The 25,328-nt window shown below is 38.9% G+C and overlaps 1 long non-coding RNA gene across 1 annotated transcript in view; it reads right to left on the bottom strand.

Annotated features, from left to right (window-relative positions):
* LOC131466043 (uncharacterized) overlaps positions 1–22,814 on the bottom strand; it is an 87,453-nt gene extending 64,639 nt beyond the window's left edge. Inside the window, exon 1 of the long non-coding RNA XR_009241376.1 lies at positions 22,412–22,814. This is a non-coding gene — a long non-coding RNA (uncharacterized LOC131466043). The remainder of the gene's footprint in view (positions 1–22,411) is intronic.
* Positions 22,815–25,328: the final 2,514 nt, after the last annotated feature.

Genomic DNA, 25,328 nt, shown 5'->3' with positions numbered 1-25,328 from the left:
ACTATATGCGAGGTCCAGAAAAATGTCACACAGATGAAAGGAAACTGAACAAAAAATTATACATGATTAATCGGTTAAACAGTAAATCATTAAAATCTCTTCATGTTACAATATAAATGATGTGAGCCTGCTGTTGTGGTGATAAACAAAGAGTATGACAATAGATTTAATGTATTAAGTTTTACCTGATAATTGTTAGACCCAGAAGAGACAGAAAAAGCAAAAGCTGAATCCTATTTTCAGTGATTGTACCTGTAGAGATCTCTTCTCAAGTTGAAGGTGGGTGGGGATACAGGCACATTTAATAAATATAAGTCATACATACATGACAAGTGTAATTATGGTGATTTAAAAAAAAAAAAAAAGCTTAAACCCTCATCAAAATTGCAATTTATAAGGAGAAGAAATAAAAATCAATATGTTTTGCTGTTTTTTTGTTGTGTGTGTGACACATCACAATGTACAAGCCATTAATCAGGCAGTAGGGCCTGGAATAACGTGAACCAGTTGACTATATTTTGCGGTGTGTCTCTGTAGTGTCTGGGCACTGTCAACCCAGGGGCGTGATCTGATCTGGAGTGGTTTTTCTCTTGTTTTCATCCACTTGCAGTTGCTGTCTGCCCAAGGCCAAACAGGCTGAAAGCATAGGGACAAGTCAGTACTACATTCAGGTTTTCTCCAAGAGTCAGTGAGCCCATTCACTCTAATGGATTCATGAAGTGCGCTCAGCTCGGCAAGCAGTAATAAGAGCTCTTTCTGTGTCTTGCACCACACATCCTCACCTTTGTTTCTGGCCCAAGGATGCTTTGGACAGAAACAATTTGGGGCAATTTAGAAGCTTCAGTCAACTCGAAAGAAGGGTATGGGCGAGTCATGGAAAAGAAAATTATACTAATGGCAAGAAGAGGAGATCACCACTAAATGCGCCTCTTCTTTTTGACCTCTTTCTCTCTCTTTTTTTCCTTTTCAGTTCACATGTTCATGAATACAGGCCCGAAAGCACTGCATGTTGACAGCCCGGCATCATTCCTGCAGGTGAGTGGCAACAACTAGATTTAAAAAATTTAAAAAACGCACTACTAAGTAGGAAAAAAAGCCCAGTGGCTAAAGGTAGTGCTCACTACTGCCAAGGGAGTTATATTGAGACGCTGGGCAGGAGGAAATAACCTAACCTACTCTGAAAAGCTCTGAATGGCTAATATATAAGTAAACAATACAAAAGTATAATTTTTTATTTTATTTTTTTTTAAAAGGAGTGGAGTCTGTGGAGCCGTTATTTTTTGAAAATAAAAACCACATAACGCAGAGCAAGATTTATATAAGCCATGGAACAGAAAAGCTTTGTCAAATTTGGATAATATTAGAAATGTTTCAATCTAGACTGGCACATCAGCGAGACAGCACAGTGATTAGTAGAGTGATAATTATGGATGATTGTAGTGTTAGTGGCAATACACTAGTGATCCTTAAGCTCATCCTGCAGTAAGTGAGGTTTCAGCAGCTCATCATGATGAGGCATAACCAGGCTGTTGAATGTGTGAATGTATTATCACAGCGTTCCATCCTGCTCGCCAATTAATGCCAGTCAAACGTCACCCTGCTCAATTATTTGCAGAGCCTTTTCTAGTATTGCATACCAACAGTTCATATGCTATTGCCTTTGCTCAATGAGATCAGTAGACATAAAACTCTTTGGTTCTACAGCCAGGTTGTGTTTCAGAGGGACTGGAACCCTATTGATCAAAGTGTTCAAATGTGTCCAGGCCATTTCCCCTTGTGCATTATGGCGCTGCTTGTTGAAGCCAAAAGAGCCTAACAACAAACATCTCTCTTGCTTCTGCCTGCTTCTGCCTGCCTCTCTCTGATTAGCTGCTGGAAAGATATTTTTAGAGTATCCCCGGCCCTTTGAAGAGGAGGAAGAGCGGAGCCCACCACCCTCCAAACCCCCAATTAAACTACAGTCCAACATGCTTTGCTTGTTTTCATTTATTCTTTATTTATGCTGTCAGCTGTAGATGATTTATAATGGTTTTACTCAATACCTGCTGCCTTCACCCTTCTTCTATCGGAGGAAGAGTCATGGTGAACATCAAGAACACTCTATACAGGTACATGTAATGTAAGTTTTGTTTATGTGACGTACTGTATTATATTATATGTGAGAATATTCAAAATTATACCACTATAGAGAATGTATGCAGGGTCATCCCGGCAGTAAACCAGTGATTGGAAAATGTGTGCAAATGTATTGATAACCCAGAAGTGGCGATTAAATTTTTCAATTTTCAGATGATTGACACGGATAAAAACTAGTGAATAAAATCAAGTAATAGTAAAAAAAAATAGTAATAGTAAAGTACACTAAATGGACACATTCATTCAGAAACCATTCATTCTAAGGATGCTTTTGCAGAGGTAAAGCTTACACTGGGTAATACTAAAGGTTAAATAAGCGTATTGATTGGACTTTTTTTTCATGACACATTATTTTATTGTATAGAGATCATTAACTTTGTTCATGACAAAAAAAAAAGCAAAAACATACTGTTTTAGCAGTTGCACCATGAAAGATCCAATGTGTAACAGTCAGGATGGTTTTGTGAATCCAAAAAATAAAATGTTTGGTTTCTGTAGAATCAGCCTTTCCTATGTACAAGCCTGGGTGTGCATGTTATAATATGAAGCAGAAGCACAGTCCTCCACCATTTGTTTATAATTTGTAGTCTTGCCATTAGATGTAACAAATTGGTAAAGTCTGGGCCTTTAACTGACATGTAGCTCTCACTTTATTGTACAGCGGTAAGAAAGAAATTTACAATGATGACTTTTTTGTGTATACACAATTAACTGATGCAGGGTTATCCAGGCAGAGGAGGGAGAGCTGTGAGCCCCTTAAATGTTGTCCTTCATATATGGCAAGAGTCTCCCTGATGCCGCAGGGAGACTATTGGATTCAAACTACCCCCACGACCCAAGAGGGACACACTACAAGTGATGACTTTGTCCTTGGGAACTCTGTCATACTGGCAGTAGTTGTGAGTTGTAAACAATACTCATTTCCCTCTAGTAAAACTGTTAAAGTGTATTTTATATCTTTGAGATGCTGTCTTTTTTTTCCTTAGTATTACCAGCATCAGCTGCTAACAAGACAAGGACGACTGGCCTTTGCACAAACAGCAAACACTGCAGTAATCTAGCCACATGCATTTAGACTATACCATGGTTGGAAATGATCAATATATTAAGTGTACATACCTATCAGTAGTGTTGATGTTTACAAAGTTTTGTGACAGCTAGATGTCATCAGTACTTTCTGAGTATACTACATTAAGCTTGACTTGTATTGCTGTATCAACACATGATGTTGATAATACATCATTTTCTTAGATTTGGACTGCAGTACAATTTGGTAATTGGCTTCTAGGTCAAAAAGAAGTGATAAATATAAGCATGTGGGGATAAAGGCTTTAAACAGCACACTGTACATGACCTTTTCTCACAAACGGTGACCTTGTCAGGACCGTTACTCCTCATGGAGACGAAGACCTGGTCCAAATTAAGCAGAACCTAATTTCTGAGAAACGGGTCATTTTTAGGGCTAACATTGGGATTCTGGTTAAGTTAAGCATCAAGTGGTTATGTTTTTGGGATAACACGAATAACTGTGCAAACCTGTGTGTGTGTGTGTGTGTGTGTGTAAAAACATGATGGGAGAGGGGATGTTTTTGGTCAATTTACCAACTGCATCAAGCACCAGAAATTTCCTTGTTATGTCCTTGACCTCCACAGGTCACTAGCTGGTAATAAGAAATTTGTGGATAAGAATAACAGCAAATTGCCAAAAGGTAAAATTGAGTTACCTTTAGCCAACATGTGCATTGATGTAAATCTCTGAGAATGGTTTAAAAAGGGGAGAAAAACACAACCTGTCCATCATACCTCCTCCTTAATTGACAGATCAACTGTAAGCATGCCTACACAATCAGCAGCTGGTCCCAGTGATGCCATTCAAATTAGCTGGATATTAAAGAATCCCTCAGCTGAAACTACATAAATTATACATAATGAAATGCAATTAACATTTTACTCTGACAATTAAATACATTAAAGAGCCAGGCCTGTGGAAAGAGAGCGGTAGAGGAGGTAGGCGGATTGGGGTGAGGGGAGGTTGTATGAAACAGCTACCTTTAACATTCTCCAATGTGCACAGTAAGTATTTGCTCAAATGTTTACACACCAATTAGTGCTGGTGGACAGCCTCTCAATCAAACCAAATGCCAGATTTGCACAGAATATTAAGTGGCTTATAATTGAGTGAGAAGCAAATGAATGTTATTCTGTGAATCTCTTACACAATAAGGCCACACAACTAGGAACATTGGCAACAGTGGTGGCGTAGTAGACTCTACTTTTTGTTTTTGTTTCTTTGACGAACACAAGTTGAAAACAAGTTTTTGAGAGATGCGGGTGTGTTAGGGTTAGGATTGAATTAATGATTATTAATGTGTTTCACTTATTTTACTTGTTCACTTGTTTTATCTTAAACTGAGGGATACAAAACAATCATTAAAGAGACTGTGAGAGATCTGAAGAAACTTTTATATATAGCTATATTTCATTTATATAATTTGCTTTTTTCTGTTAAGGCTCTGGTATACTTCCATGGACAGCACATGCACCAACTGAATTTCCACCCGACCGGTAATTGGAGTATGAGCCTTGCAAAGTAGTCACCAAGGATAGTCATCTGAGCCTTGACCTAGCGACCCTCTAACCGGATGACACCCCGACTCCCCTACCCCGACGCACCTTTCAGCTGCCAGCCGCTCAAACCAGATGTGTCCGAGGGAGCTATAGCATTGTTATCTTCTTCTTTGGTAGGAATGTGTCCTATTCCCTGCTTCCAGACTTGTACCACGACCTGATGGTGAAGTGAGATACTACAGGACCCTGACGCGCGAGTAAACCAGGGTCCACGATACTTTCTTTAAGCGCACTTCCTTTAAGCACCCATATATAAACTAGTAATGATATAACTGAAACACACTGAAACCTCTTCTTAAGTATAATTTGGCCTACAAGCTAAAAAGGCCTCAGCAAAGGAAGCAAGACTGTGCATTTACCCCTTTACCACAAGAGCAGTGGAAAACAGGCGCACTGAAAGAGAACAGCAGAGAGGGCAGGAATGCAGTGATACAGAAGCTACTTGTTTATTCCTCCTTGAAAATTAAAACAAGCCAGCAATGTGGTCCAGCTAGCCGGCAGCCTCTGGCTATCTTCCTCTATCAGGTCAGCTACATTTTTCTGATTACATCTGCTAAAAGCCACCAGTTTATTTAGTGTCTACATCAGCAGACCAGTGATGGCCCACGATACCGAGGGTGTCACTTATCTTTACTCTTCAGCGATGAAGGTGTGTGTGTGCGGGGGGGGCTGGTGGGTATACTGAGGTTCTGTCAGTATTGTGAATTATCATTCACAATGTGAACTAGTAATAAACGTTCATAACTGAAAATAGGTTCCATTATTGAGATAATTGGATAAGAGAGGATGAATCAGTTAATTAATATCAAAATCAGATGGGCCCATACTATCAGGCTTTTGCACCCTCATGTGAGATGATTAAATTAAGACCAGAGAGGCCTTTTAGACTGCCAACCAGCTTCCATCATCCAGGACCTGAATATGTGTCTAATTAATTCACCACTGTGGTGTCACTAACATCTCAAAGACATGAAAAATAATTCCTGTTCACTTCCAGGCTGACAGTATGGGGCTAATGTCAGGAGTACGTTGTTTTTTTTTCTCTAGTCTATTGACCTCTACATTTAATTCTATATTACAGATTTGAAATGTAAATGGACCACACTTTGCTACTCATTGACCAGTGGAAGCACTTTGCAGGATACAAACCACATTCACTCATTACCACACTGATGATACATTGAGGTTAATTTGGGGTTCGGCATCTTGCCCAAGGACACCTGGGGGTTACTGGTGTTTGCAGAGTGGTCATAATCACCTCAGCATAATAGGAAATGCTGCTACAGTTCTTTTTAAAAGGTGATTCACAATTCCCACATCCACTGGGGTCCACTATGATCAGCATGACCTAAATGTTACAATCCGTCCTTGTCCAGCATGCATGCATACTCTTTGTAGACGTCTGTGTGCAATCCAAAAAACATGTCAAATACGCACACACCAGGTGAGTAGAATGGAATACAATTATGGATCAAATACACAAAGACACCACACCTTCTTACCAACAATTCACTGCTATCTAACATCAGCTTATTTTCACGGAAATGCTGTCTGAGTCTCAATATTTGTGTGTTGCTTTTCAACACAAACGGAGCCAAGCTGTAGACAAGGACATAAGTGATGTAACTGGCTGCATGTTAGGTATCTCATCACAGACTAATAGACTCATTTTTCTTGCACTCACTGGTCTCTCAATAACATAAATTTAATCAGTTCTGTTGTGATTGTATGTAGAGAAATGAAGTGGTGTTGATTAAAAATAGAAAATAAAGACAGTAAAGTGCAACATGAACACTTGTTGAAAATCTGTTTTCACATGACGCTAATATCACCCTTCTTTTCTTTATTTTTAGTATTGTGTTGCTCTCATGTCGAGCATTTAAATTGGTTTGTCTGATGTGTGACTTTTGTAGCCTATAAAATCTTAGGCATGTGTCAAAAACCTGGGAATTCTACACTGTTCGTTTTCCTCAGTGTCTTATTTGCAGAACACCCATGGTGCTGGAATACCACTGTCACATGTTACTTCTATTTATTGTAGTCATCAGTATATTTTGACCCTTTAAGCTAGCCTTATTCACTGCTGTCACATTATTGCTCCAGCAGCCCACTCATGCCATTCAACATGACCAACACATCAACTTTGCTGGCTTGCCTGTGTGTGTGTATATGTATGTATGTATGTATGTATGTATATATATATATATATATATATTTTTTTTTTTCCCTTCTACAGAGTAATACTAGCTGAAATCCCCCCTGAATTCAAAGACATTCACATGGGTTCTGACAGAATTGGATCATCTCACCCCAAAAACATTATCATCTCTCCATTTTTGGATGGTGCTCCAAATTATCTGTCACTAATGAATGAATAATGATTTCATTTCAGTGGGCTATTCTCAGTCGCTTAAAATCCCTGGTATTTGAATTGTACCGACACCGTTTTTTCTAAAGTATTTGCAGATTAAAAACCTATGTCTCCATGATTATCTTACAAGACATACATATACATATATGCATGAGCTAATTTGCTCACAAACAAATGGATCAATAGCAATTACCTGTAATAACTGTTTCAGGCTGAAATTCAAACTCACCCACAATGGACAGCAGCAGTTCAGCTGCAGTGGTTTGTTTTGAAGGTTATTTGCCCAACATGTCAGAGGAAATCAGATGTTTCCCACATCTTCATGCCCTCGGTAGCCCTCTCTGGTAACCCCTCCCTCTCAATGCTCCACCCAACCTCCAACCCCACCGAGCTCAAAGGAGGTTTGTTGATGGATGTTGAAGGCTGCTTCAGTCCCACAGCAATTAACTCTTCTCCCGCAAGAAGCGGCCTGCCAAGTTGATGGAATCTCCCCACTGCTGCTGCCTGTCACACAATCCAGGAGGGGCCTCAGACAAATGCTTCATCTATGCGTTTGCTTTACTGTTTTGACTGTGGTCAAGCGCTTGCACAAGCAAAGAGCCATGAGGTAAATTGCAAGCCATTAAGAGCCCCAGTGACTTTCCCCAAGTCAATGTCTATGCAGTACAGAAGATGTGTGGGGTTTCAGAGTAGCATGGGTAAAAGAACTACAGCAGAGACACTTCAGTTGCAGGTTTTCTTTCATACAGAAGGATATTTTTACCTTGGTAAAATTGATGTTGGGTCTATTTGTGTATATAACAAATTATAACAAAAAAAAACCAATGTGGTTGCAGTGAATGGGTTGTAAGCCTGTTTGGACCCTGGCTGGCATATTATTCAACATGGTAATATTATTAAATTCTTTCTTTTGGGAACCAGATTTGATATAATAATAGCCTCTGTTGTGTAATTGCAAAAGCCTGTTGACTTTCAGATACCCATTTGTAAGTTCTCTAATACAAATAAAGGGGGCCATAGTGAACTTAGTGTCTAACAATGAAAGGAAAGGAAAAGAGAATTACTACAGAGAACCAAACAAACCTTACTCGATTACTCTACAATTTACTCTACATGTATAAAACCACAACATTGGATGATATGAGAACCTGATATGAGAAGAAGGGGACGGGGTATATTATCACTATTATTACTGTGTCAATATAGCTCATACCAAGAAAAGGAGAAGTTATCCTTCCAGGCATGTAATCATATATTCCAGGCATAACCTGTGTCACCATCTCATCTTTGAGTTCTGCTTCACTTTGTCTTTAAAATTCAAAACTGATTTAAATGAGTATAGGTCCACTCACTAACTGTTAGTTGCGGTCTTTGAACCAGCAGTTTATAACCTTTCACCTTTTGGCAGCAGCATTTTTGCTACTCGCGCCTTCCTCCTGCCGAGTTTAGTTCTTGCCTTTGCACTTGTAATTCACCTTGGTTGGAAGTTTCATTTGTACCATGTAGCCCAAGGCTGAAGTGACGGACTGTAGCACCATCAAAGGTGTCAGAGCCATTATGAATTTCTTTTAATAATATGTAAGTAAAATGCTTCTGGCTATCATATTTTAGAGTAGGGTTGACAACCTTAAAGTTTTTTTTTCCTTTCTTATTTTTGTTGTTTATTTTTTCTGCCTGGCTGTATGACCTCTCTTGCATGACTAACACTTAAGCTGCTAACCTGCCCGCAAGTGGCACAATTTAGGTCACCATTACCAAATATATCTTGCAAACCAATATAACATCAAACAACATACATCAAACATACATCTGATGGTGCAAACTCTCCAAGATATCACAGAAAAATCCAATTTCAGAGAGATACACACATGGAATGCTTCTGACTCCTGTTCTCACTTTTACTACTGGGGGGCAGTGATTCCTGGAATCAGAAAACTGAGCGATTGATCCCTGCCTCCACTAGTCTGCATGTCAACATGTGCTTGGGCAAGATACTGAGGCCAAACAGCTGTTGAGATGTATGACACGATGTTCGTGTAGAAGCATGTGACTGAGTGAATGTGATGATTTTAGTCTCAGTAAGACTAAAAAGAGTGCTATTTAATAAAGTCCATTCCAGTTTGACATAATACATTTGAAAAAAATAATCTTGTGAAAAAAAATTTATGTTGGTGGATCATCTTGTTTTTACTAGATTAATACAATTTGGCTGACATGGAAGCAGGGCCAATGTTACTGGTGATTATCTGTTAAGTAAGTGACTCTCAACTCTGATGAATACATTACAACCTTGTGGTGAGATGACCAGTTGGTTTTTTGATGTTACAGTATGTCTCTACCAGTGATGATTGCTCTAAGACAGCAAGGGAAGCTCAGCTTCCTCTAAGATGTCGTCAAATATGTACTGTGTTGTATTTACATTTCAATCCTAAACGTGTGCTAGTGCGCAATTGGAACGTGTCAGTAGTTTGTTCAGAATCAGCTGTTTATCACGGATGACGATGATTTTTCGTATTCCCGCAGCAGCCTCCTCTTTAAAACCACTTGAAGTTCAGTTTCAACTGTTCTCTATGGGATGGCACAGAATAGTTATTTTTTTCCATTGCGGTGTACTTGACGGTGATTGGACAAATGAGGCAAAAACGTCACTTCCTCTGTCAATGGAGCAGTGGTTGGGCGTGGATGCCGGGCTTCCGTATGAAGATTGGAGGAAGGGCTAGTTTTTCATTGACAGCGTTTGCAGAAACATACACGACAGCGGAGCCATTTCTGCCTCAGTCCTGTGTCTGAGGGAGGTCTGTCGAGATCAGTTGGTCTTTGTGTTTTATCTGCTCAGCAATTTAGACCATTCTCATTTGAACATATACAATGTAAATACAAACACTATTATAGCATTTCAGTTTCACATAATTATCACATTTCTTTGTTCTAGTTGTTCATTTGCAGAATGTATAAATAACAGGGCCTGACATGAACTTCCCCTGCTTCTAAGTCTAGCAACTGCCACTGGTCTCTATATGTGAAACCATATGATGATTTGTCCCCCACTGTCACTGTACTATTTTCAACACATCTCATATCTCCACCTTCTCACCTCGTGCCACCATCACCTCAACATGCAATACACAAGACCATCTAAGAAGTTTGTATGCTCCGTTTCCTTGTATTATCCGGCACAGAGGTTGGGTATGCCACTTAACCTGTCATCTCAAATTGTGTGCACAACACCAGATAGTTGCCTTGACTCTCCCACAACACCAAGTCAGGCAGAGACCTCAGCATGTGTGGGAGCAGTCAAGACGGCAGTTGAGTGAGACTCATGGGAATGTAAAGACATTTACAGGTCAGGTGGGGATGCACAAACATGTATTTGAGAGGAGTGAAGAGGAGATGAGTCTGATGGTTGGTACCGCAGAGGCCATAATTGTTTTAGAGGTACTTCTGAGGGCATGCAGATGTGGCTAATGTCAGCAGGCATTATCCACATTAGCCACTGTGTAGTTTGGCGTGGTTAAACTAATTGCATGTATAACATGTGACATGTGTAATGAATTGCAGAGCAATGCCCTGCTACACATAATATTGTACTACCAGGTACATGCACAGAACCATATTCTTGGTGCAGCAGTTAAGGGTGTGTCAGTGTAACTTGTACTGTATATGAAATGATAGCATGATTACTATAACGGCAGCTCAAACCGGTTGCTGCCTACAGTTCCTGCATCCAAGTACTACTCGAGAGATCCACTATACCTACTGTATTGTATGCTCATGCTACATGACATAATATATTCCCATACTAATACCGCCAGGATGAAGAAACTTAGTCTATGTGCTCCTACAAGGTCTTTCAGTGACATGATACCTGCCATTCAATACATGCTGAATTGCTCACATACTGTATTCTTCTCATTTAATAACACCTACGAACAAGGATACAACAAGGACACATTGTACTCTTGGTTGTGGGGATGTGAGAATTTACTTTTAGAACCATGTTTTTGACAGAATATATTTTAAACACACGTACAAGCCATTGTATGGTGATCTTGTAAAACTGTATCAGTCTGGAGCATTTGCACAAGGACAATATTCTTATTCGCATGTCATTCTTCTGAAACTCTCAATTCCCCTCACTTGTGTCACTGCCCTTCAAGCAGAGACTTTACAACTTGACATATCTGTGTATCGATCAGGTCCGCAGAACGGTGCCGTTTGAAGTAGCATTTGTCTGACTATTGACCACCCTTGCCCTCCACTCACCGTCTCCCTCCTCCCACTTCACCTCCTCCACATCTGTACTTGACAGTCTCACTTACTCGTCTTCCTCCATTTTGCGTTCCTGTCGTTCACTCTGTCAGTTTTATCTGCATGGCAGAGGAAGTGGACGGGGCTCACTATGTGCTGTCCAATCAGATGGGTAAACACCCATAGTCCTTCACTGTTGTTAAAATCAATAGCAAGCAGGGTTTTATAATAGACATGCCCATCTAAAGCTGGGCACAAGATTAGTAGCATTAAATAGATGTTGCCAGAATGTGTGTTCTTGACACAAATACTTGGAAGAATGGCGAAAAAAAGGTGTCGAGTTGTCTACATCTGAGGGGAGGCTGTGATGTGATGTGATTTTTTTTTCTCAATCTTTTGAGCTAAAATCACATTTACGCAGCTTCATATTTTCAAAATAAAATACATATTAGCCCTCTGCTATAGCTATCTTGAAGAATCATGTCCTATGCATCTGCGAAGAAGCCCTTCCCTAATTCCAAAATGTAATTAATTGGTAAGTAATTATTTCTAAACTTCATGCTTGCTTGTTGAAGGACCATGACTTTCATTTTATTTTTCCCATATTTCTCAAAACAGCCTTCAATTTAATCACTGCCTTGCCATTCTTCTGCTTGTCCTGAACTTCAGATTGTTATCAAACTTTTACTTTTATTACCTGGCATGACAAATGAGTAGGCTTTGTAAAACTCATTAAATATAGATTCATATCAGGAACAATATTTCCATAATATTGCACATACTGCATGTCTGGTTATTAAATCTTCTTTAACTGTGGTCCCTCTGTTAAAGGTTACACTGTTAGACTGTGAAGTGTACCAACTGTAACATACATCCACAGACTCCGCATTGAACCTATAGAGCATCCCCGAGGTTAACAGCTTATTACCTTGGACTATGTTTGGGTTTTTTCCTGTATTGACATTATGTCCAGGTGTTTCAAGTCATTTCTTCCAGGACTTAACTCACACCTCAGTGCTAGATAAGGCCTCTTTGCTCCACTGCACTTCATAAACACAAGGATTTTTTTAACCTGCAACTGTCTGTGTGTACATCTAGTATACGCATGAAGGCGCACTCTAAGCTTACAGCAATCTGCCGGCATTCTTTTAAGCTTCCCTGGCTGCAGCAGAAGTACTGATGCTGCACACCAGGTAAGAGAGGTAATGCTTTTTTATAACACTTGTTTAGCCTGAAGCTGTGCTCTGTGTTCAAACACGTCATAGCTGAAAATCAGGGGCCTTACCAGATGTCTCCTCTGTGTCCAGTCTCAGGTTCAAATTTAGAAATGAACTCCTCTAACTGTTTAAGCAGTAAAACAAGCTTTCCCCTCAGTAACAGACTTATTTTGGACTGTGCTTTATATTGTTTCAGAGAGGAAAAATAGGCATTTTAAGTAAGGTTTCATAAAAGTGATGCTGTGTGGGTTTAAATTCAACTATAATTCATCAAAAAGTGACCCATTTGTAACTCGAGATACAAACTCCACAAATGATTGGAGATTAATTGATCACATTAAATGTACACAATATTTCAAATGGATAATGTTTCTTTTTATGAACGGAACTAATATCATCAAGAAAAACTTTCAGGCAGATGATAATCACATTTCTGGCTGCTTCAAGGCAGAGATCACTTATTGACCAAGATGAACATTTAAAAAAGTCAGTGTGTATTTTTTTTATGGAATAAGTGTAATGGGATGCTATACATACTATCTATAATGTGTGTTTAACAGCTAACATAATGGTAATAGACACATTTTTACATGGAGGCAGCTGAAACTATTAAATGCTTATTCAGTGCTACTGACAGTGGCGTTTGCCTAAATGAAGCAACGCATTGGATATTCATATTTTATGTGAGGGTGTATATTATATCGCTTGTCAACATCATTAAGTGTCACAATGTACAAACCAACAGTGATTACAATGTGATTACAATTAGACACTCTGATCGATTTGTGCTTGCTCATTCCAGCAGCTGGAATCAGACAGGAGACACAAATACTCATTAAGGTTCCTTTTTTTTTTTTTTTTATCATGAATATTTAAGTTAACAAAGGCCTGCACTACCTTCCCATAATTATATTGTTGTGTTGGCAGCGGTATACTTTCCCACAGATTATAATTATATCTGATGTTGTCACAGCATTGTCATACATCATGACTGCGGCCATGTGCACTTCTGGTGTTGGTAATGTAAAGAGGACTGCCCTAATTATGTGCTGGCATGATATTGGATACCTGTTGATTATGAGGAGAGAATCAAAAATGGTCTCTCAAAATTAAATAATATTCAGAAAACAGCACAGGCTTGGGAGTATATTTGTAAGCATATATCTGGCAAACAGTCAGATAGAGGCATATGTAAAAGAGATTCACATGAGCTGTTGTCTAAATGTTGGACTTGCAGCATTCAGGGCAAGTGATATGTGACTTAATCATTTATAACTGCTGACAGCGGCGGAGGATCACAGAACACATCTTTATGAGAATGGCCTCATGCAAACGAAAGAACAAGACCACTCAATTCTTGCTGCACTGAAGCATCAATGATTCTGAGGCCAAGTGGATGCAATTTATTGCACACGAGGTCCATGAAATCAGGACAATATGCCAGGTACTTGTTCAAAATAATGTTCTCATTAACATGGGCAAAACACAACAGCATCTCATCGAGCCATTCATCAGTGCCTCTTGGAAGCGGGGGGAAATTAGGTGATACGTTGCCCTTGTACTTTATCACAGCACCAACCAAGCCCAACACTTCTCTTAAATGTCAAATTTGAATATTTCCACTTGTATGATGAACAATCAGATGTATTGTATCTGTAATTGACCACTAGAATTTAGAATATTTTCTTTCTACATTGATAATAATAATAATAATAATAATAATGATGATCATTTTGTATCTGAAACTCAGTCATATTAAAATGAAAGGTTTAAAATGTACCAGTCAGGGTTTCTTATGTATAATCTATTTTTGTACAAAAAAGTCTACAACATTTTTTTTGTATAACTCTACCTGTGTTCATAACAGTAAGGGCTGTGTAATCCTTCTTGCATTTCATTAAAGTTTCCCCCAACCAAAGCCCCATATTTTTTTTTCCTGTGCACCCAATTCTCAGCTCATGAAGTGAGAATGCAGTTGTTCCCCACTCTTGACACCATCCTGATTGGCTGTCACAACACATAAAGTCAGCCAAGGTAACTCTCACGTCCTATGTACCTATTTTTTGCTATGCAGAAGGTGATGGAGAACTCTAGTGACCCAGGGCCGGTGTCAGTTTACTACACTGCGAGGAAAAAGCCGAAAGTCTCTCACACTCACAGCTCCCTTCACCATGCACTCATGGTGTATAAAGTACAGGCTACACATACAATCTGCCTTACCAGCTAGAGTTTGCACATTTGTTGTGACCTTTGATGACAAGAATTCCTGCGTTTTGAGGAAATACGAGGAGGACAGAAAAGAGGAAGGAGAACATTGTAGAGAGATACTATATATTTTGTTTACCTTTTTTCAGAGGCTAAAGAAAACTTTGCTAGACAGGATTGAGGTAGGGTCGCTGCAACTGCTGCCATCATTACGGAACATATAGCAATATGTGTGGATCATGGATGTATTATAAGAACTGGCTCCGTTCATTCCTATGGAGTTGCTCACCCAGCGCATATGCCAAAGTATGCGCAGTAGTGCTACTCCCATAATGCCTCTCGGCAATGTGAACGAGCCGTCCATGGATAGCGAAAGGCATGATGGGAGTACGCTGGCAAAACCAACGATATTGAATACAGTAAGTTGAAAAGTTTTGGTCTCATTCCTATGCTTTATATTTTGGTTTAAAGGTGGTTTACAAATAAAGCTAACTTATCTTTATGATTACAATTTATGGTTAATGTAATAATCATAAAATATTAAAATAAAGTCGGGCCAGAAAACCTGCAGACTCATGATCATATTATTAGGAACAATAACATTGTGTTAAAAGTAGTTTAATAACTCCAGATTATTTCACTCAACATTTTACTTAAACTCTAATTCATGTGTTCATCCCATTTATCAGTAACTTGATGAACCAATAGTGACGAGCAACCTCCCCGGGAATCAGTGGTGAAGTGAGCTCAGGTCTCAGTGCATCACACAGTCACAGCTCCACAGTCCACACCGTCACATGCCCAGTGTTCATGATGTCAGTATGAATCCACACAGCAGCTCGTTAATACAGCGATAATAGCTTTGAAAATAAATGCTAATGAGTGACGAATAAATCACTAAAACCTGCTTTGTCATAATATTAATTTTTTTTTAAATGTAAAAGAAAACCCATCATTGCCTTCATATATTCACATTTATCATAAAGTTTTCACATCGTACGGTTCCCTGACAGTAGCCGTTCCCAAAACGCCACATGACTGCGCTTTGCAGTGCTCGTACACAGATATGACGTCACTATGGGAAATAAGATTTTTGTGGGCTTTTTATGACCTTTGGGAAGGTTTTACAAATATGAAACTCCATGAATTAAAAATATAGGATATAAAGATCTATACATGCTTATGTCCATGTCTCGAGGTGTCCTGTGGACAGTTTTATAGGCGTCTATTTTACTACTACTAGTAATAGTGTATAATTTAAAATAATAGTAATTTAATTCCAGTGGTTCTAAGGCAAGGCAGTAGTAGGCAGCTGGACCTTGGGCATAGTTTTAGTGTTCCCAGAGTGTGAGCTGCTTTTCTTCTAAATGCTGAATAATACTCTAACCATGAAACTTTTCATTTGTTCAGTGAAAATAAATATGAATATATTTGTACGTTCACTATACCTCAAGCTAACAATTGTGTTGTTTTTTTACAAATCACATTTAAATGTGTAAAAGGATCATTTCACCTAACTGCAATAACCAAGTTAAAGCCAATGTAACCACTTTAAAGACACTTGCGTTCTGGTAATAGTAAAATTGCGACTGTCTTTTAACAACAACAATTTGGCACACTATTTTCAAAATGTCTTTGGATACAACACAACTTAAGAAAACTGTCTCCCTCACTCTGCATGTTGCTACTGTATGTTCAAAATTCCATGAGGGTATTTTTTGCAATATAAAATTGCAAATGAGCGAATGCCTCCTATTGCAAACCAGAGTTCTCCCTCACACACTCACTCAACACAGTGGATTTGAGAGAAAAAAATCAACGTGAAGCTGCTTCATTTTGCATTTGAATGATCTTGCAATGAGGAGATAGGCCATTCAGTTTGCCAGTTAAGGCATTATTAAGTCTGAAGTAAAACAGGTTCCTTTCCAGTAAGCAGCCTGCCATCCCCTTCTCTCGTCCAATGAATAATGAGGAGTCCATAAGTGATGCACAATGAATAGGAACCACAGCTCCATGAGCAGATTCTAACCAACAATAACCCAACATCATCCTGGTTTCTGAGCCACAGAGAGACTCAGTTGCCTGTCAGCACCCAATTAAAGCCAGAGGGGGTAAATTAACAGGAAAACCAAGAAACTCCAATTAACACTGACACATTGATTTGGTGGCAGGCTCATCATTGTCTTAAAATTAGAATTAATCAACATGGCAGAGGGTGCCAAGTCTAAGGTCTAGCAAGAAAAGTGCCACCACTTATGAGAAGCTGATGTGGGCAGCAGTCTAAAGAGTCTCTGTTTTGATTTGCTTTTATTCACATCCCCCTATTTTTTCCTTTGACTTTCTCGAACATATTATACAATAATATTATAACATATATAACATATTAACTCTGCACTGAGGACAATAAACACATTAGAAACGTTATTCAAGCTATTTGATGAAACGTTGTCTTGGTGCATCTGCTAAGCATAAAGAACATATTCAAGCCCCGATATTCACTTGCATTCACTATGAGAAAAGCTCAGTCAAGGACATGCACGTTATAATCAGCAGTGTCATACTCGGATGATCAATTAAACAATATCGCTTGCTTTATTTGAATGCAAGGGCAGATCAGCTGTTAAAGAGACCCCTGTTTCAACCTAAACACCAAATTTATATTGACACATTTTGAGGAAAAATATTTGGCCTTAATGTTGGCGTAGTCATTTACCTCATCATGCGTCCATCATCCCTCTCACCCTCACCTTAAATTTAATGCTGCAAGCCTGAGGCTTCAAAAAACACCATAAAACAAAACAATACAGTGTTTCACTGATCAAATTCCAATTATTTTAGTGGGCAGCATCGAAAGGTAATAAGTAATATTGATGAGGTGTGTCTTTCAAAGGAGATGAGCTGGTGAATGGTATTATTATAGCAGGCACAACTTTATGAGACTTAACATTCAGTATATACAGTACGAGCTGCCATATCCTGACTCCAGATAACTGTGATTGTTTTCATTATACCATTTTCTTTATGTGGGCACATATCATCGTACTGTTGCTCGACGTTTGCAGATGTAAGAGGTTAGAATGAATGAATGAAATGGTCAGTTAAACACTGAACTCAACTATTGGCAATTTTTGCTGTGTGTTTCTCGTTTGCAAGCTCAAGTTCTCAATGTTTATTGTTTGTCGCCATACACCCAAAGGCGTAGGATTGCATATGAGGAGAAATGTGGTTTGCTCCAATATTTGGTCCCCACCAGTCTTGTAACCAAACCTACACCCTTGCATTCACCCAATGTCAACATTTATACAGTAGACTGTCTCACCATACAGAGCTCTTCCAATCACACATCATTACAATTCACAAATTGCCAAAAAGAATATAGGGTTAAGTGTCTTGCTCAAGGCACATCAGCCCTTAGACTAGAGGAGCCAAGGATGGAACACCCCTACCTTCTATAGGTAAGACAACCCACTCTACCCACTGCCTCACAGCTGCCCTCCAATTATTCCTGTTAATTATGAGGTAATGATATCAAAGCTCCCTCCAACGTGATATTTTGGTAAATTTCATATACGTGTTTAACATTTATTGATAACAGTTTTGGAAGGTGCAGGCAGATGTTGATGTTGATTGTGATGTAATGTTCTCTAAAACATTTAAAACCAATGTCACACCCTAGGCTATAAGTGGTGGTGTGTTCAGATTAAATACAGAGGATAGTTAACTTCAAGTGCCTTGGAAGACTTTGGGCTGTGTTTAAACTGCCATAAGGAAGCCCCCTCGGCCTGTTTTTACTGCTAATATTTCCCAGAGATAAGGGAATGGAAGGTAATGGAATAGAAATCTAGTCCCAATGCTGTCCAGGTGAAAAATTAAGACTTGCTGGTATTGTATTGTTTAGAGTTAGAATTTAATTTTACCTACAAAAATTATTGGTGCTGTTCATCTCTGTGAGGTTGTTTAGAACAGTTTTTTTTTTACATACTTTTACCTTTCTCCATGTCCACCAGGCTGCCAGGACTAATGTGAACCATCCAACTAAACTCTTCCCCTACCCCATACTCAAACACATAGCATTTCTAAGAACTGAATAAGCTTTTGGATGAGAGATGAATCATCTTCATAAAGCTCACACATGTCCACTTGTCTTTAAACAACACAAAACCCCTCAAAATGCCAAAGGACAGATACTTCTCCACTCAACATCTGTTTCATTTGAGCCAATGGGTCCATCCTTTGGACTTATTTGACTTAATTTTTTCTCCATATAAGATTACTGGATTTATTATAATCCTATGATTGGATTATAGCTGCTCTGATAGCAATTCAATTTATCTTGGGAGTGGAAATCCCACTTTGATCTGAATCTCCTTGGATTTGCTCCCCTTATTTTGCCTTATACAGTATGTTGAGGTTTTTGCAAGACTTTGGAGTGAGTGTAGATCTGTGGCTATGGTGAGTCTGTGAAGCCCACTGAGACACAGAATGCGAGTGAGCCATACAAACCAATGGAATGGTTTGATGGCAAATGTCGCATTCTTAATGTCAATGTGGTGCTTTTTATTCTTGAAAGACCAAAAACACGTCAAGATAATTCAGTATGGTATAAAAATGGAACAACATGCAAGCTAATTAGCCTTCTGACTCTGGCTCATAGCAACACAGACTCCATAAACAGACTGCCTCACATGTAGTCTCAATATGAATAACAAAGAAATACCATGTCTCATGCCAAATGAGAAGAAAATAAGACTTTTGCTAAGTTTATATTTGGCAGTCGGAGTAATCCAAGAATAAACATTATTGCACTCACTCTGGGTTCATATAAACGCAGTAGTACTTATTAAAAAAAACCATTAGGTGTGTATAAACAATCATAATAAAATGTAAATCCCTCCTGAACACCAAATGCCAGACGATCCTAAGGTGATTCCCCAAAGAGGTGCTAATCTGGTTTTTGAGAGCAAAGGGGTTTTGTCAGTTTGGCTGAACTTATACTGACCCGACTCCTTCAGGTAAGCTGTTTGACTTTGCCGTCTGCCAGATCATCCCCTGTGGGCTCCAATAAATATTCTGAGGCGTTTCATGTTGCCTAGTGGGATAGCAGCCTTTCTTCTTACTGACGCTGGGCTTTGTAGTTAACCCAAAGAGAGCATAGTGGTACCAGACAATATGAATAATGGAGCATAGTCCAACCCCCTTTCAATCAATTCTTTGCAGTTTTTACTTTATGGCTTTTATCATTGCACCGCTACAGTCTGTATTGACTGGTCTAATGTCAGCAAACCAGTGGGATTTGCTTCTGTGTGGGAGCAGCATGCATTGCTGCAAACACTCCAACAATGGATGATTCCTAAATTGTGTTTTGATGAGAGAGTGGTATGCTCCATCTTACCAAAGCTGAATGGGGTGAAACATGGGGAAAAAATGACAACTGCAAGGAATAATAAGAAAAAAATATCAAAAGCATACTTAAAGAAATTTGAGTAAGTAATAAATAAAGAATGCATTAATCAAATGTTTTATCGCATAGAACAAGTCTTATTCTTATTTATATTGATGATTTCAGGTTGTAGGTATCACTTATTAATGTTTCTCACACCAAACATCCATGATAAAAAGTACAAAAATCAGGAGGAAGGTATATGATTTTAGTTTCATACTGTCAATATTTTACAGACCCACTTGTACTTTTGTCACTTTTATCTACTTGATGCCCTCACTTTCCCTGCATCACTGTGGATCATCAGAAATGTTGGTCAGCTACAAGCATTCACGGCACAAAAAAATATGTCTTTCAAAAGCTGACAACTGAGATCCGAGAACAATACCATGCAGTGTCTTAACTTAATGCACTCGTAGCCATGAATTGGCAAAAGAACAAACTGCCAGACAGTCCGCTGCAACTCTAAAGTCTAAAGATGTTCCCAGTCAGCCACACCACTAGACTGCAGCACTTGCCATATACTCCAGATATGGGTGGGCCTTCATCACACACACATACTCAAACTAGAAATTAAGACACACTATAATTAAAAACACTATGTAAATGGCAATTTTAATGAAATAATGGAATTATATAAATAAAGGAATAAATCCTAAATTACTTTTTCTGTCTGACCACACCAAAATCATTCCCTAAGCTCAGGAAAGTGCTGTCCGGGCCTTAACTTAACAAAAACACTCATGTTTGATTGAACTGCATGGTGGTTTGTTTTAATGTCTGGCCATGGAAGCTGATAAGTTGCTTTTTTTAAATAAAAAAGCAACTTATACTAATTTGCAATATGGTTGAGAGTTTTTGGTCTTCGTCATTCCAGCTGTCCACTCTCTATTCCTTCACTACACAGACCATAACTTTTGTTTGCATCTCAATTAGTTATGTAATCGTTTTCACTCCTTCTCTCTTCTCTCACTCTCAGTTTCTTTGCATTTTGATCTGCAAATACATTTGCCTAATTCAGACATTTTCTTACTCTCGACCAATCAACCAATAATGATGACTAGTCCTTGAACCTTTCCTCCCTCTCAGTCTCTCTCTCCCTCTTTTTCTGTCCAACTGTCTCTCATTCTCTCTTGCTTGCACATGCATGCACACACAGATTTTTGGAAACCCTTACACCTGGCCCCTGCATCTGCCTTGTTACTGTCTCTTCAATAATTCACTGCTCCCAAGACTTTCGTAATATCTTTTATTCATGGACTGGAGAAATGTTAATCTACACACACACACACACACACAAAAACACACACACAAATAAAAATAACCTTGCATTTAAAAGACTAACAACGAGTTTGCGCACTTGTTATCTTGTTATATTACCAACTTGCTACCCCGATCTTCTCACAAATCAATTGATGAGCAAATATGCCACTGCTATTGCCCGCTACAATATCTACCGTACCTGAGCTGTGCTTGGAACAATTGTATTGTTGTTCTAAATAAATGTGAACTCCTAATGCTTGAGTTCAGGGTTTCAATACATTTATCTTACCAAAACATCAATTTGCAAATGCAGTTAATGTGCAATGCTTATTCATCTTATCAGCACGAAGTGCATTGATGAGTTTGCCAGAGCTGCAGAGTGAGGCAAATGCAGCAACAGGGACAAAATATATTGCAGCAGTTATAGGGCAAAAAAAAAAAAAAAAAAAACAAGATGGGGGCCTAGTTAAAAGAATGTGGTCAATGTGCAAATGGTTGTGGAGCGACTACAGGTCCTATCTTACACTTTTAGTGATTCACACAGTTGTGTGTAGTTATTTTCATGTCTATTGCACACTATTTTCTGGTGTATAACATTTAAGAGGGGATATTGAACTGAAACTACCTGTAAGTAAGTTTGATTCATGTATACTCACTTTACATGCTTAAATTCATTTAAATAAACCCTTTTATAAGTACAATATGCTTATAAGGGCCTTGCTTTGCAGAGGCCATCTTGCACCACCATGTTTTCTAGAGCAGCCCAAACAGACAAAGCAGCCAGAGTGGGAGTTAGCTTCTTTGCATATCTTACTACGCAATTGAAGAGGAATGTCGCAATGTCAAGTGCATTCACAAAGACAAGATAAACAACAAAATGTGAAGGAAAAAAAACAGCAATACCTATGGTCCAAACTGAAATAAGACAGAGACAAAGACGACGAGGATATCCACACAGGTGCAGAGAAGATTCACTCAGTTGACAATTTCCACCCCTTGGCAATGTTATCCAACTCCGGCTGGGTCTTTGTGTCTGTTGTCAGTCCCACCGCTTCACACAGTCTTCACTAGTTGGGTTCTCTGGTCGCTAACTTGTTAGCAAAGTCCATGCACATGCACTACTAGCCACCAGGTTTTAGCAGCTAGCTTAACTTCAACAACAGTCTATCGTCTTGTGTTGAGTAGTTCACCCAACAGACAAAACTCTACTCCACATTTAGGTTTCTAAAAGAGTCCTGACCAAACAATAACACTAAAATGAAGACAGACATTAATTTAAATGACTTTTTCAGTCCTCTCCCCTGTCATATCCTCCTCCTCTCTCTCCTACTTCCCCCCTACTTCCTCCTCCTGCACCTGGACTGTGATTGGCTCATTAACAAGTTCCCACACTGAGTGAGACCTTCCATTCTTAAAGGCACATTTCAAACATGTTCACAGATTCTTACAAAAAAAAGAAAAAAACACCTTTGCAACATTATGTCACATCAACTTATTCAATTCATGGTCAAAGAAATAATCATTTTCACTTTTTTTCACACAATTTATTGAGCTATGAACTTACTTATTAATAAACTTATCAACTTATACTTGTTATCTTTCTCGTAAATTTCAACATCGTTACAGTTTCAAAGAGCAAATGCTGGTGGGTGGAAGAGACAGAGGCTAATGAAAGCTCAACCTCACACACTGTATATAGCTGTATATTAATACCGACTGTGTTCCACATTTTGCACTCATGAATGCACACTGATGATATGTGTTAAAGTATATGCAGGAAGATGGGCACTCCCTTGTGGTCTCGTGATCAGGGACAGGTGAAGTTGCAGACACACATTCTGGTGGCATTTCTGCAATTAAAGTGGGCCCTGTGGCTATCTTTCCGCTGAGTGCACAAGCCAAATATCAGGGCACGGAGCTGTGGTGCTTTGCTCCCCTAGTGGAACTAATTAGATGTTCCCAAAGGACAGCCCTGTCATCACATTGTTCTGCCCACAATGCAGCCTCATGTGTCCCCGCAAGAGAAGAAGTGGGCCAAAATAACCTAGCGACTGACTGAATTATACAAAGTGCCTCATTCAAAAACAGTGCATTTAAAAAGAGGCTGAGACCAAACGGTTAATATTTCTAAACCATACTCAAGAGCAAAAGGGCTTTGTCATTCTGAAGACTTAAGAAGGTGATGTTTTCTCATTTCTCGAATCTTTCAGGATGGTTGAAAAAATACATTTCCAGTGTTGTGGTGTTGCATGTGATTGCTTTTGCAAAACTTAAATGTTATCATCTAATATCTGACCGCTGATAATGTTAACATTACTGTGCAAAATTTGCTTTGTGCAAAAACCTTGACCTTGATGCTGTCAATGTAGACAACAAAGGTAAGATAAAACATTAAACTGAAGTGTCTTGCTCATATTACATGTTGGGTTACTTGCTTATCATATTCTTAAAAAAGCACACTGTTGTTGCTACATGTGCAGCTACCACAATATATTTTTTGTTTTTTTTTTTGGTTTTTTTTGCCGGTATGAATTTATTCGCAGTAACCTAAGAACTATAGTTACTGAGGGAGAGCAAGGAAATGGTCAAATTTACGTTCATGTAACTAAAATCACCAAGCATGACATGACATGACATGTACACAACATCCAGAAGTTCCATCCATGCTTAACACTTAGGTTTTACTCCTGGAATATGATCTACATAAAGTAATGTACTAATTTAATGAGATACTGTTCCATTTTTTGATATAAAGATGTGATAACACATATTTTAGACTTTTAATTAAATCTTTGTGAACTCATTAATTAATTGTGAACTCTGTATTTACCAAGGACCTATGAGAAGTTTATTGTACGTGTTCCTCATTAGCCCAGTATAATTGAATGCTCTTTGACAACAATCATGCAGTGAATCCACTGTTGGTTGAAACAAAGAATGATGGCGATGTTAGAGCACACGCAGTGGATCCATTATTCCCAGCGAGAATGCAATTTGTAGAGTAGAGCGAGAAATTTGTGCTTCTTTAGTGATGTCTAGGCTCCAATCTATTGTTTTGAGTCATTTCCTTATTATATGTTCACAAAAGAACCGAGAGCTTCATCACCTTATTCACAGCTGTGTGCAATTGTGATGCTTTAGCTTCAAACAACAAAGAACCACTGAGCTGAATTGGATGCCATGAGACACTGGCCGCATGATCCAGCTGTGCGTGCAGCTGATGTTTCAATGAATGTGACTGTGCCAGGCCAATGTCCATAGAGTCACTGCAAACCATGGTCAGAACAGCCAGTGACCACAGGGGGATCTGAGCATTCACAAATAGATCAACAGACTGAAAGGACAGGACATACAGGTGTCCACCTCAGCAAGCCTGTCATTTGGATCACGTACATCTACAGGAAATCAGCTAGGATCAAAAATAATTTGAGCATAATTGAGCAGAAATAAAATAAAAGTATATACACATTTTGTAAAGGCTGAATATGTGACCTATGAACACACACCCAGGATGTCCATATAAGGATGTGTGTATTATTCCCACAGAAATGTATCATCGGTGCACCTGTGGCACAGATCCGTGCTGTGTGAGCATAAAGGGTTAAAAAAAAAGATTATAATCCAAAAATCTGACATACAGCAGAGTCGCCATTAGAACAGTCACAGTGGCATCACTTCCTGCTGCTGCTGTTTGCTGTCACTGACAGCACCATGTAGAGTCAGACTAGGTAGTTGCTCCACCCTCAAATTACAGATTGAGATACATTATGAGTGGCAATCGTAATGCTATTCAAATTTTAAATAAAAGCTTGTGATAATA

Source organism: Solea solea, chromosome 9, assembly GCF_958295425.1.
Source record: "Solea solea chromosome 9, fSolSol10.1, whole genome shotgun sequence".
NCBI classification, from domain to species: domain Eukaryota; kingdom Metazoa; phylum Chordata; class Actinopteri; order Pleuronectiformes; family Soleidae; genus Solea; species Solea solea.
This window is presented reverse-complemented; position numbering and strand designations above follow the sequence as displayed.